Source organism: Helianthus annuus, chromosome 2, assembly GCF_002127325.2.
Source record: "Helianthus annuus cultivar XRQ/B chromosome 2, HanXRQr2.0-SUNRISE, whole genome shotgun sequence".
NCBI classification, from domain to species: Eukaryota; Viridiplantae; Streptophyta; class Magnoliopsida; order Asterales; family Asteraceae; genus Helianthus; species Helianthus annuus.
In genome coordinates, this window is record NC_035434.2 from 65079031 (window position 1) to 65090494 (window position 11464).

Below are 11464 nucleotides of genomic sequence, written 5' to 3' on the forward strand. Positions count from 1 at the left end.
TAGTTGATCGAACAGGTCATTGATCCTTGGCAAAGGATATCTGTTCTTGACAGTCAACTTGTTAAGCTCGCGGTAGTCTATACACATGCGAAAACTTCCATCCTTCTTCTTAACGAACAAAACTGGAGCTCCCCAAGGTGAGAAGCTTGGTCTGATGAATCCTTTATCTAACAGCTCTTGGAGTTGCGTTGACATTTCTTGCATCTCTGAAGGTGCAAGTCGATAGGGTGCCTTAGCCACAGGCGCGGCGCCTGGAACTAAGTCAATGTGGAACTCGACTTGTCTTGGAGGCGGCAATCCTGGCAAGTCTTCTGGAAAGACTTCGGGATATTCCCTTACGACAGGAATGTCTTCGATCTTTGGCTCAGCGGCCTCCTTATCAACGATATGTGCCAAGAAGGCAACACATCCTTTCTTCAAACACTTCCTAGCTTTCAAGCAGCTAATGATCCTCAATGGCGTATCGCGCTTCTCTCCGTGAACTACAATCGTCTCTCCATCGGCCATTGGGATGCGGATGGTCTTTTCGTGACAAACCACTTCGGCTTTGTTGCTAGACAGCCAATCCATCCCTGTTACCACATCGAAGCTTCCCAACTCGACGGGCAGTAGATCTAGCGTAAATTCGTATCCTCCGAGTTCTATCATGCATCCCCTAATAACTTCACCCGTTTCTACTAGTTTCCCATTCGCCAATTCAATAGAGTACGGAACGTTTAACTTACTAGCGGTTAACCCAAGCATGTTCTTAAAGTCTAACGATACGAAACTATAATCGGCACCAGTATCAAAAAGAACAGATGCATAGCGTTGATTTATAGGGAACGTACCAGTGACAACGTTCGGATCCTGGCGTGCTTCCCTCGCACCAATGTTAAAAACTCGGCCTTGAGCTTGATTTATCTTTGGGCATTCCCTCTTGAAGTGCCCAACGTCCCCGCAGTTGAAGCATCCTGGCCCTCGGCCATTCCCATTTCCATTTCCGTTTCGATTCCCGTTTGTTCCCCGGTTACCAGCTTGATTCGGGGCATTTCCATGATTTCTGCTTCCCCCATTATTTCCTTGCGGCCTGTTTCCATTACCGCGGTTGTTGTTATTGTAACCCCTTTGGCCACCTTGGCCTGATCCAACCCAACACGTTTCCTTCGAATGGCCTGTCTTTCCGCAAGATTCACACTTTCTGAGTCGGCACGGGTCGGGATGATGGAACTGACATGTACCACACTTGGGCAGAGTGCCCATGTATCCTCTTCCTCTGTTTTCGGCACCAGTTCCGCCCCTGGCTGGTGCACTTCCTTCTTCCCTCTTGCTAACACTGCTGGTGCCCTTTTTGAAATTTGAGAACTTCCTTTTGTTCTTACTTGGCGACGATTCAACATGTGTTTCCTTCTTTTTCGGTTCAGAGATTGAAAATTTGTCCAATCTGATGGCTTCCTCTGTGAGTGCCACACTGAGATCAATGGCTTCGGTAATCGTTGGGGGTTTGGACGTCGTTACCATGCTCATGATTTGGGGTGCCAATCCCCAGATGAAACGCTCAATGCGTTTAAACTCAGGCTAAACCATATACGGCACAACGCGTGACAAGTCGTGAAACCTTTGCACATATTCAGCAATCTTTGGGCCGTCCATCTTGAGGTGCCAGAACTCAGTTTCCAGTTTCTGTATCTCGGCCCGAGAACAGTATTTCTTCTTCATGAGCTCCTTCAGCTCAGTCCATGTCATAGCATACGCCGCTGCTTCCCCCAAGGTCTGTACTTGAAGGTTCCACCAAGATAGGGCACCGTCAAGAAAGAGCCCTGAGATGTACGTAACTTGGTGCTCGAGAGCACACTTGCTCATCCTTATGATAGAATCCGTCTTCTCTGTCCACCTAACGAAAGCAACAGCACCCCCAGTGCCGTCGTAGTTCAAGGGCTTACAATCCAGGAATTGCTTGTAGGTACAACCGTTGGGAGGGTTGTTGTTGCTGTTCGGAATGTTGCCGCTTGTTTCTCCTTGAGAAGCAGCATACTGCGCAATAGCGGCAGCGATGATTCCTTGCAGTTCTGCCTGGTTAGTCGGCATGCGTGCGTCACGTCGAGGAGGCATTTCCTAGAGGATGTTCCATATCGGTCAGGTCATAGTATAATAATCATACGTATATATAGTATCATTCATCATTCACATAACATCTCATGTCATAACCATGACAAATAATCAACAATGTATGAAATTAAAAGACTTGCGATTAATGTTTCATAAACAAACCATCAATACAGCGTCACAAATTTTACCATGTGCCAAAATATATGTCTGAGTACAAATACAAATAAACCAAAACCAAAATCGTGGTCTCCCAAAAAAAAAGTCTTCGTGATCATGGCTCTAGCACTGTCTTCCCACTAAGAGTAGCTGGTCTGTCGATGGTCTGAAATCCCTGTTGCCGAGTATACCCCTAAGCTGACGGTGGAGGAGGAGGTGGGAAATAAGAGAAAATCAATCGGCGCAACTGCACCAAATCCTCCTCAAGTGCGTAGGCAAAACGTAGCACGAAGGCAACCTGTCGATCGAGAGGGAGGAAATGAACGTCTGAATCCTGAAATGAGGGAAAAGAAGTGTGCGATGCCGAAAACTGGGTCTGACAGGGACAGTGAGGATGTGGAGTCCTCTCCAATCGCTGGACACACTGTCTCAAGGCGTCCCGCCGTAACTGCAGCGACGTGAGCGTGTCCTCCACAGAGAATCCGTCATAAAATGGATGATAAGTGTCAGATACTGGCATGACCTGGGGTGCTGACCATAGGGATGGTTCACCCATCGGGGCTGAAACCGGAAGTGTAATGTGTGGGGTAAAAACAAACTGTGAAGTGACATGAGGTAACTGGGTCTCGAAAGGTGCAGGAAGTGACACTGGTGGAACAAAGTCTGAATGAGGGACCTGCGGTAAAAGCTGGCTAACCTCTGGCATGAATGGGGTGTGCCCGAAAAGCTGGCTCGACGATCCCTCCCCAGGTTGGGGTGGAGGAATGTCCTGAAGGAAGGTGATAGGAAGGTCGGTACGATGGGTATCGGATGTGGACGGAGGAAACAAGGGAGCATCGAAGGGTACAGCGGTAGGTGCGGGAGGGGGAGTGAATGGGACTACGTACGAAGGGTAGTCATCATCCTCAATCCATCCATTGCTGGAGTTGGCGTACCTCGGGTCCATGTGTGTAGCAAATAGTGCAAGGTCATCAAAGATAGCCATGGGATCGGGTATCTCAACGGCTGGTGGTGCAACAACGGGTGCATCACTGACAGGAATAGGGTCAATGTCAGGAACAGGCTCGGAAACGACTGGAGCGGGCTGATAATCGGCAAGCATGGCAGGAATCGGATCATCTGGATGAACTGGAGCCTCAGTAGGCTGCTCCAACTCCATCTCCTCATTGGTGTCCATGCGAGGAATGTAACCGAATCCCAACGGTGGGATATGAGAAGCTACAGACTCAAAAGAATCAGAAGCGGACGAATCGGACTGAACCTCCATACCAGGAAGCTCGACCATGGGGACAATAGGATAGACAACGGGAATATCGACAGGCTGAACACCGCCCTCCATCGGGGCCCCACCATCCTGGTCTCCCTCCGGGGGACCCTCGATGAGTAGGTCGATGTCATCATCAGGTATCGCGTCGAGAAGTTGTTCCTCCAAGGGAACTGCAGCAAACGGGAGAGGGGCAGGGATCGGAACAAGAGGTAGGTCCTCCCCTGGTGGGCCATCAGCTAAGGGTACATCATCTCCAAAGATCGGTAGAGCAAAAGGCTGAAAGTCGTCTTCATCAGTGCTCGTGTAGTCTAAGGTGAAAACTCCCGGATCGGTATCCATCTCGTCATCAGAGGTAAAAGTCCTCGGGTCACTCGCATCGGATACTCCGCTACCGGGCGATGCCATGGTGTCTGTAACACATCCACAACATATACACATGAATGAGATAAGCATGTAAACAAATAATAATGAGATCATGTATACATCCTAGTCTTCCCAGACTACCCCACCCAATCTCTAAGACTGAATTCCCTAGTCTCTCAGACTAACTCCCTGGCCTCTAAGACCAACCTCCCAGTCTCTAAGACTCAAATTTTCCCCAGCCTCTAAGGCTAAACATCCCAATCTCTAAGATTGAATCCCTCAGTCTCTAAGACTGATACGAAAATTTTGAAAAGTGTATTTGTGCCCCTTTTTGTTTGTAAAAATGTTTGTGCCCTGGATCTGGACTTTTAGTGTATGCAAATGTAAAATCGTTTGAAAACATTTTCGTGAGAGCCCTAGTGATCATAGTCTAGACTCGAGAATGAATCCTAGTTCGCTATGATCGAGGCTCTGATACCAAGCTGTCACACCCTTGCTTTTGCGGAAGCGTTGGTTTAGTTGGTGTGACTTCTCAATACCATAGCAACAATCACAACATGCTATATGATAAAATATTTGATGTTCATCCATTGAAATAATTGAAAATGCATAACATATTGTTTTGAAACAACATCAACCACAAGATACGTTTACAAACATGACTTGTTTAAAAATGAGTTCATAAGACTCGACGAAAAACTACCAACAACACAAAGATTTGAGACAATGCAACTCGTCCAGGAAAGAGTTACACTTCCCAATCCTACGACTCCGGATGACATCCTTATTTAGTACGCAGCTAAACATGCATCACTTGCCAGATCCAACTTAATTTCCTGAAATACATGTACTTTAAAAAGTCAACAAAAAGTTGAGCGAGTTCATGAGTAAGTCTTATGTAAATAAAACCGTTTAGTATGTCTGTAAGTAAATTTAGTCCCTGGTATGTAGCAATAAGGAAATAGAGATCACCAATGGTTTGCAAAGCCACTGGTATGTGTGAAAAGGTGCAGGGAAACTCAAACCTAGCATATTTGTTACCGGGCTTCCGGCTGGAAGACACAGTCACCACTATGGGCCGCCCCGGCCTCACGGGTGTGGGCTCGCTACACCCAAATAGATCTATCACTCTTGTGTCCCTTGGTCCTATAACAAGGATTAATGGCCTCAAGTGTTGTGCCCACCCTTCACATGATCTAGTAGTGTAAAACCCTCCCTAAGCTATCCATACCATGTATATAAAAGTCTGAAATAATTTGTAAACATGTATTCCACCCCCGAAGTATAAAACTGAAAACAGTAAAGGAATAGGGGGTCATGAACTCACCGTAGTGCTTCTTGACTCGAACTTAAACTCTTCCCGCTACACGACAACCTACAACGTACTAATGTCTATTAGACGAACGGGCCGTGCCTTGGCTTAGAGTTTAGTGTTTTGATTTATGTTACTTTGGTATTATTTCGTTAAAACAATAATAGTTATTTTAACTTAAATAGCGTTCGTAGAAAAATAGTTAGACAACTATTTCGTATCTATTTTCTCGAATATTTTACTAAGTGTTCGGATTCTCGGAAAATTTCGGCAGAGTCTCCTCTGTAAATAGAGGTGTCCATGCTTTAATAGCATATCATTTTCTTTTATATAAAACCAATAGTTCATTTACAATAATCAAACCAACATATAGACATACAAAACTTTACATACTTCATTTCAGCTTTATTACTCGAAACAGGGCTGTTTTCGAGGATTTTTATAAAATAGTTACCCTTTTCTAAAAATCACCAAATTTTTACAGAATATGACATATGTTCCAAAGTTTATTGTGTAAAAATATCAAAGTCTAATTCGTTACCCATATTTTATAGAAAATCATTTTCTTGACTGCAATCAGATTTGTTACCTTCTGATCACAGTTTACAGAAATATTCGCTAAAAATCAACCGTAAGTCCGTTTGACGAAATTCCAGCTGGAGGGTCGTCCTGACAATGGTGTCTATCTACTGTAAAAATTTCATGAGTTGATTTTATTCAGGTTTTAGGTTATGACTCCGAAAGTAACCCACTTTTTCTGCAGTAAAAATGCAGCTTGAGCTGCTGTCCAAAAATAACCTTTTAAAAATAGTAAACGGTCTCGAAAAATTATGATTCCAGTGCCATTTGTTTACTTATTCCAAAACATTCATTTTAGGCTTTTGAAAATCCGTTTTTCGACTTAAAATGACCCCGTTACAGCCTGTTGAAGTTGGCTGGAAATCCAACTCAGCAAGCTGTTTGAGTTTTTGTGTGTGAAGAACAATCAACAATCGAACAAGAATCGAAGTGAGACAAGAGTATGAGTGGACTTACTACTAGCACAAGGCTAGGGTTGTAATCTTAGGATGAGATGACAAGAAATGATGGTGAGAAAAGCCTTGAACAAAGCTTCTTGAGAGCACTTCAACTTCTTGCTTCTATGGAGGATCTTGGAGCTTGGAATAGGGTTTGCTAGTGAAAGAGATGAAGTTGTGAAGGAAGAAGATGATGAAATTCAGTTGTGGTGAGAGGGGAAGGGTATGTGGGCCGATTTTTAGAGGGAGGAGGGAGAGAGAAGTGGTAAATCTTGAGGAATGATGATAAATTTCTTGGAAATCAAAGAGCCACCCTAATCTAGGTTATGATTGGAATCTCTTGGCCAATCCACAAATTAGGAGATGTTTACAAAATCAAAACAAAATATTTTTGTAATGATGGGGCTGAATTCGGTTAGGGGGGGGGGGTAAAGTGTAAGATTTTTGTTAATTAGTAGGTAATTACTAAAAGGGTTAAGGGTATTTACAAGTATAGTGGGTGTATGTCATGTTTGCATGGTGCATGGGGGTTTTTGTGACCATGATTAATTTAAAATAATAAAATAATATTTCTAACAATATTTTCATGTCCCGGGTAATGTCTGGTTGTTCGGTTTCGTATCGTTCCATTAAAGCGTTTAATTGACCCGTAAAGCGTCTTTTGTGCATCTTTTTGTAACGAAATTAATTCCAACACTTAGGAAAGTGTCCAGGATCATTTAGTCAATACTCTGTATAATATGAGTGTGTCACGAACTGAATTGTTATTAAAAATGTGGAATTCTGTAATTAAATTGCGTTTTAGGCACTTTCCGACACTCAAACTATCACCTAGTGACATAGTCTTATATTTCTCACTTCCCTACACTCCATACTGGTGTAGTGATTTATCTCTGGCCCATACTGGCCTAAAAATAGTATCTGTCTAAGTGCTGGCATTGTCAGCATGTGTCTGAGTTATCCGCTTACGGTGCTAACTGTGCTTTGTGCATCCGGTTTGTCACTAAGAGTCTGTATGAAATAATTGGAGTGACTGTATGTAAAGAATGCACATGTATGTATATAACATAAATCAGTAAGTAGTTTAAAGTGTCAGATGTAGCCAAGCACAGTCATTAAGCACATAATTAGGGTTAATTAATTTGTACAGTACCTGAAATTTTGCGGGTTGTCACAGCAGGCGCATTTATTGTAATTGCGAATTACAATTAATGAAGAGAGAGACGAGGATGGACACGGGGCCGTGCCCGAGCTTCTGTTCAGCCTATAAGTAGGAGTGTTTGGAGCCATTTCAACTCATCCCTTGGCACACCACCTCTCTCACACTTCACCCACCACCCACCACCACCATAACACCATCATCCACCACCATCATCCATTGTCCATCATAGAGTGTGTGAGTCGTCTCGGGATCCAAGATTGATCGTAAGAGTTCTTAAAAATCAAAGGCCATGTTTGCCTAAGTCTCTTACATCACTTGGTGAAGACAAGTGTTTAGTGTAATACTTTTTATTTTTAATCTTTTGCACTTTTTAATTGGTTTTATATTAATGACTTTAATTACTAGTTTCTTATGTTGAAGGTGATTCTTCCTTATCGTTTGTCCGTGGTGTCTTGGCATTATTTTACTGTCTATATAAAATAAAAGATTTTCACCATTCATATCTCCACGGTCTATATGGAGGTAGGTTGGCTACCTGGTCAGGGGTTAAGGGAACGGTTTGGTAAGAGTCTTGCCATTGTTCAGTGTATAGATCCTGCAAAGGACCTGGGTCAAATTTAGTAGGACCTCTTTCAATACCCAAAGGTATTGGATGGCGGGGGTCCAAACTCTTTGATCCCCTCATAAGTTAAACTACTATTATAACTTTAACCCAGCTACTTAGGACTGTATCCCTGCTGACTCAGACTACTTAGCTAAGGGTAACGTCGCCTTCAAAAGAGGGGCCTACCACATTATGCATTAATAACTTAATTAATTATCTTTCAATAATCCGACCCTTTAGGATTGTATCCTTGCTGACTCAACTACTGGCTTGAGGGTAACGTCACCTTCAAAAGAGGGGCCTACTACAATAACTAAGATAATCTCTTAAATAAGTGCAAAAGTGCGAAAATAATCAAAGGTTAAACTAACACACGAGTGACATCCAAGTGATTCATCTTGTCTATCTGTTTTTATTTTTATTTTTATTTTCAGCATTTTAGTTAGTTTTATTTTTCTTAGTTTAAAAATCTTTTTCTAACATTTTGATTTGATTAGACGTTGAGGATAAACCGGTACTAAAAGCTCTTGTGTCCTTGGACGACCTCGGTATCTTACCAACACTATACTACGTCCACGATGGGTGCACTTGCCCATATGTGTGTTTAGTGTTAGTAAATATCGTGTTTCATAAATTTAAAACTTGGCTAAAAAGTGTAAAAGGGCTTAAAATGCATACCTAAAATATATATACACTAACACGCATCAAGGCTCCCTTTTTGAAAGGCGTAGTTCTCATGGTTCTCACAACTTAAGGTGTTTCTCATTTTACTCGTTTCCTATATATATAGTGAAAAGTATATACAAAAAAACAACTCCATTTCAAAAAAATTAGTGAAACCCATTGAATAGCTATGATTTTACCATGTCAATTTTGAAACAGATGCTCAGAAGGGTATTTTTTTAAATTCACCAAAAGTCTGGGCTTTGTACTTCACCTGTTACACTTTCTGACTGACATTTTTTTGTGGGGTGTTGCTAAATGTATCCCCTTTTCTACTGAATGCACCCCCTCCTTCAACTTTTATATTAATATAATTCAAACCCTTTTGTTTTTTGTTGGTGCATCCGTCGGTCGTCTTCGTCTTGTATCGAGTCTTGTACTGTACTAGTTAGATCAGGGCACGAAAAACGAGGTAGTGGGATTTTAGGGTGATTCCGCTTGAAATGTCACCTGGACAGTTTCAAGCGAAATCACATATATACTGATTCCGCTCGAAGAGTTAAATGCTGATATCGCTTGAATGCTTATGTTGTTATTCCGCTTGAATTGCATGTGACATGTTCAAGCAGAATCTGTTCCCTATATATAGGGGTGTCTCGAGCGAAATCAGATAACAGTTCTTTCCGGTTTGCAACGAAGTGCTGCCGAAGTGTCGAATCGCTGTAAACGTCATTATTATCAAGCAAAAGACAATTTAAAGTGTAATACTTGCTGAATTGACCTCAGTTTCTTAGTTTCCGCCTCTGAAACTGAGATAAACTCTTCTGATCGACTTGTTCGGGTCTGAAAACGATCCTACAAGTGGTATCAGAGCTCAGGAGGAAGAGTTCATACCAATTCAGCTGCTTTTTCTGACTTCTACACCTTCTTTTTCAAATTGAACATATTTTCATGGTCAAAACTTTCTGATTTTTACACAACAAGCTCAGAATTGAACTTAATGAATCCTTGAAAGTTTCAGGATAAAAGTTGATATAAAACTGGTATTTTTTGTAATTCCGCTTGAAATTCAGCGATTGAATGATAACGTCACAGTGATTCCGCTTGGAGTTCTAGTTGATTTCGCTTGAAACTCGTTATTCCGCTTGAGAGTTTTGGGTGATTCCGCTCAAATCAAGAGATTTCGCTTGAAAGTTCAGTGTGATTCCGCTCTAAATTGTTGTGTGATTCCGCTTCAAACTTAATTGGTGATCCCGCTTGAAAATGCATTTCTGATTCCGCTTCAAACAGGGTTCCGCTTGAATATTGTTGACTGATTGCGCTTGAATCAGTGATATCGCTTGAAAAGGAGTTTCGCTTGAGAATTGCTATTCCGCTTGAACAGTCTTGAAAATTTCTTGAAATCTGAACCATGGACGAAGATTTTTATAACGCATTCGCTACCCCAGTTACCCCGATCACTATTGCACAAAACACGATGTTGGAAAACGAAACGGGAACTATGCAAAAACCACCCAAATTAATGAACATTGAGGAGTATAAGGGTTGGGAAGGACAGTTTGAAAACTGGGTACAAGCTAACTATTTAGATGCTTGGGAATGTGTTGAAACGAAGTATGTGAGACCGATGAATGACGATGAAGAGGTGATTGCTATAAAGGACATGAGTGCAGATGATAAAAGGAAATATGAAAATGAGAAAATGATGCTAAGTTTGCTACAACAAGCAGTGAAAGAAGACATCATGGTCTTATTGCAACATAACGGAAGTTCTTATTCAATCTGGAAAGCATTAAGATCAAAGTTTGTTGGTAGTCAGGAAATGATCAAGAACAAGAAATCACTTTTGAAGAAAGAGTTTGATTTATTTCAAGGTTTGAAGAATGAGAGCACAAAACAGATCATTGAAAGATATTGCAATTTGTTGGTTAACATGAAAAGGGTGAGTATCAACAAAGATAATGAAGAGTTGATTGAAAAATTAGCTGACGCATTGCCACATGAAACATGGGGAACATATTTGATGATGCTCAGAAACAAGAAAGGATTTAACACATTAACTTTGAGTAAATTCATTGAAAAATTGGAAGCTCAAGATATGGAACAGATAAAAATTTCCCGAATGAAAGTGTTTGATGGTGAACAAGACATCGGTTTGTACTACAAAGCAGGGTTGAATGATAAAACAACCAACTTGTCACCAAAAGTTGAAACTGCATTCAATGCAAAGAACTCATCTGGAAGTTCATCAAAAGGATCAACCAGCAACACAAGTTTCTCATCATTTCCATCATTTGATCCAAATGTTTCAACAACAAGAAATGGCAAAAAGCTTCAATGCAACATTGTATTGAACATTGAAAATGATCAAGAATATTCTGAGGAGTTAGCAAAAAGCCACATGTCTTTATTGGGAACTGTTTTAGAATCTTATGGTAGTTTTGTTGCAGGTCGAATCGGGAATCCAATGCTGACTAAGGAGGATTACGACCAGATCGATGCTGAAGAGATGGAGCTGATGGACATAAAATGGTGCTTGGCAAGCGTGTTGAGGAGAGCTGAGAAATTCAAGCAGATCACAGGAAGAGATGATCTCCGTGAGGCTAATGTTTCTACTTTGGGTTTTGACAAATCTAAAGTCACTTATTTTCGTTGCAGGGAAAAAGGACACTTTAAGAGGGAGTGCACCAATCGCGAAGCAAGTGGAACTCAGAATCCTTTTAACAACAATGATTACTATAGGAAGGCCATTTACCATCAAGTTGCTCAACAACCACCTCAACAGCATCAACATCAAGCACAAACTGCACATGGAAGGAATGTGATTGAAGAT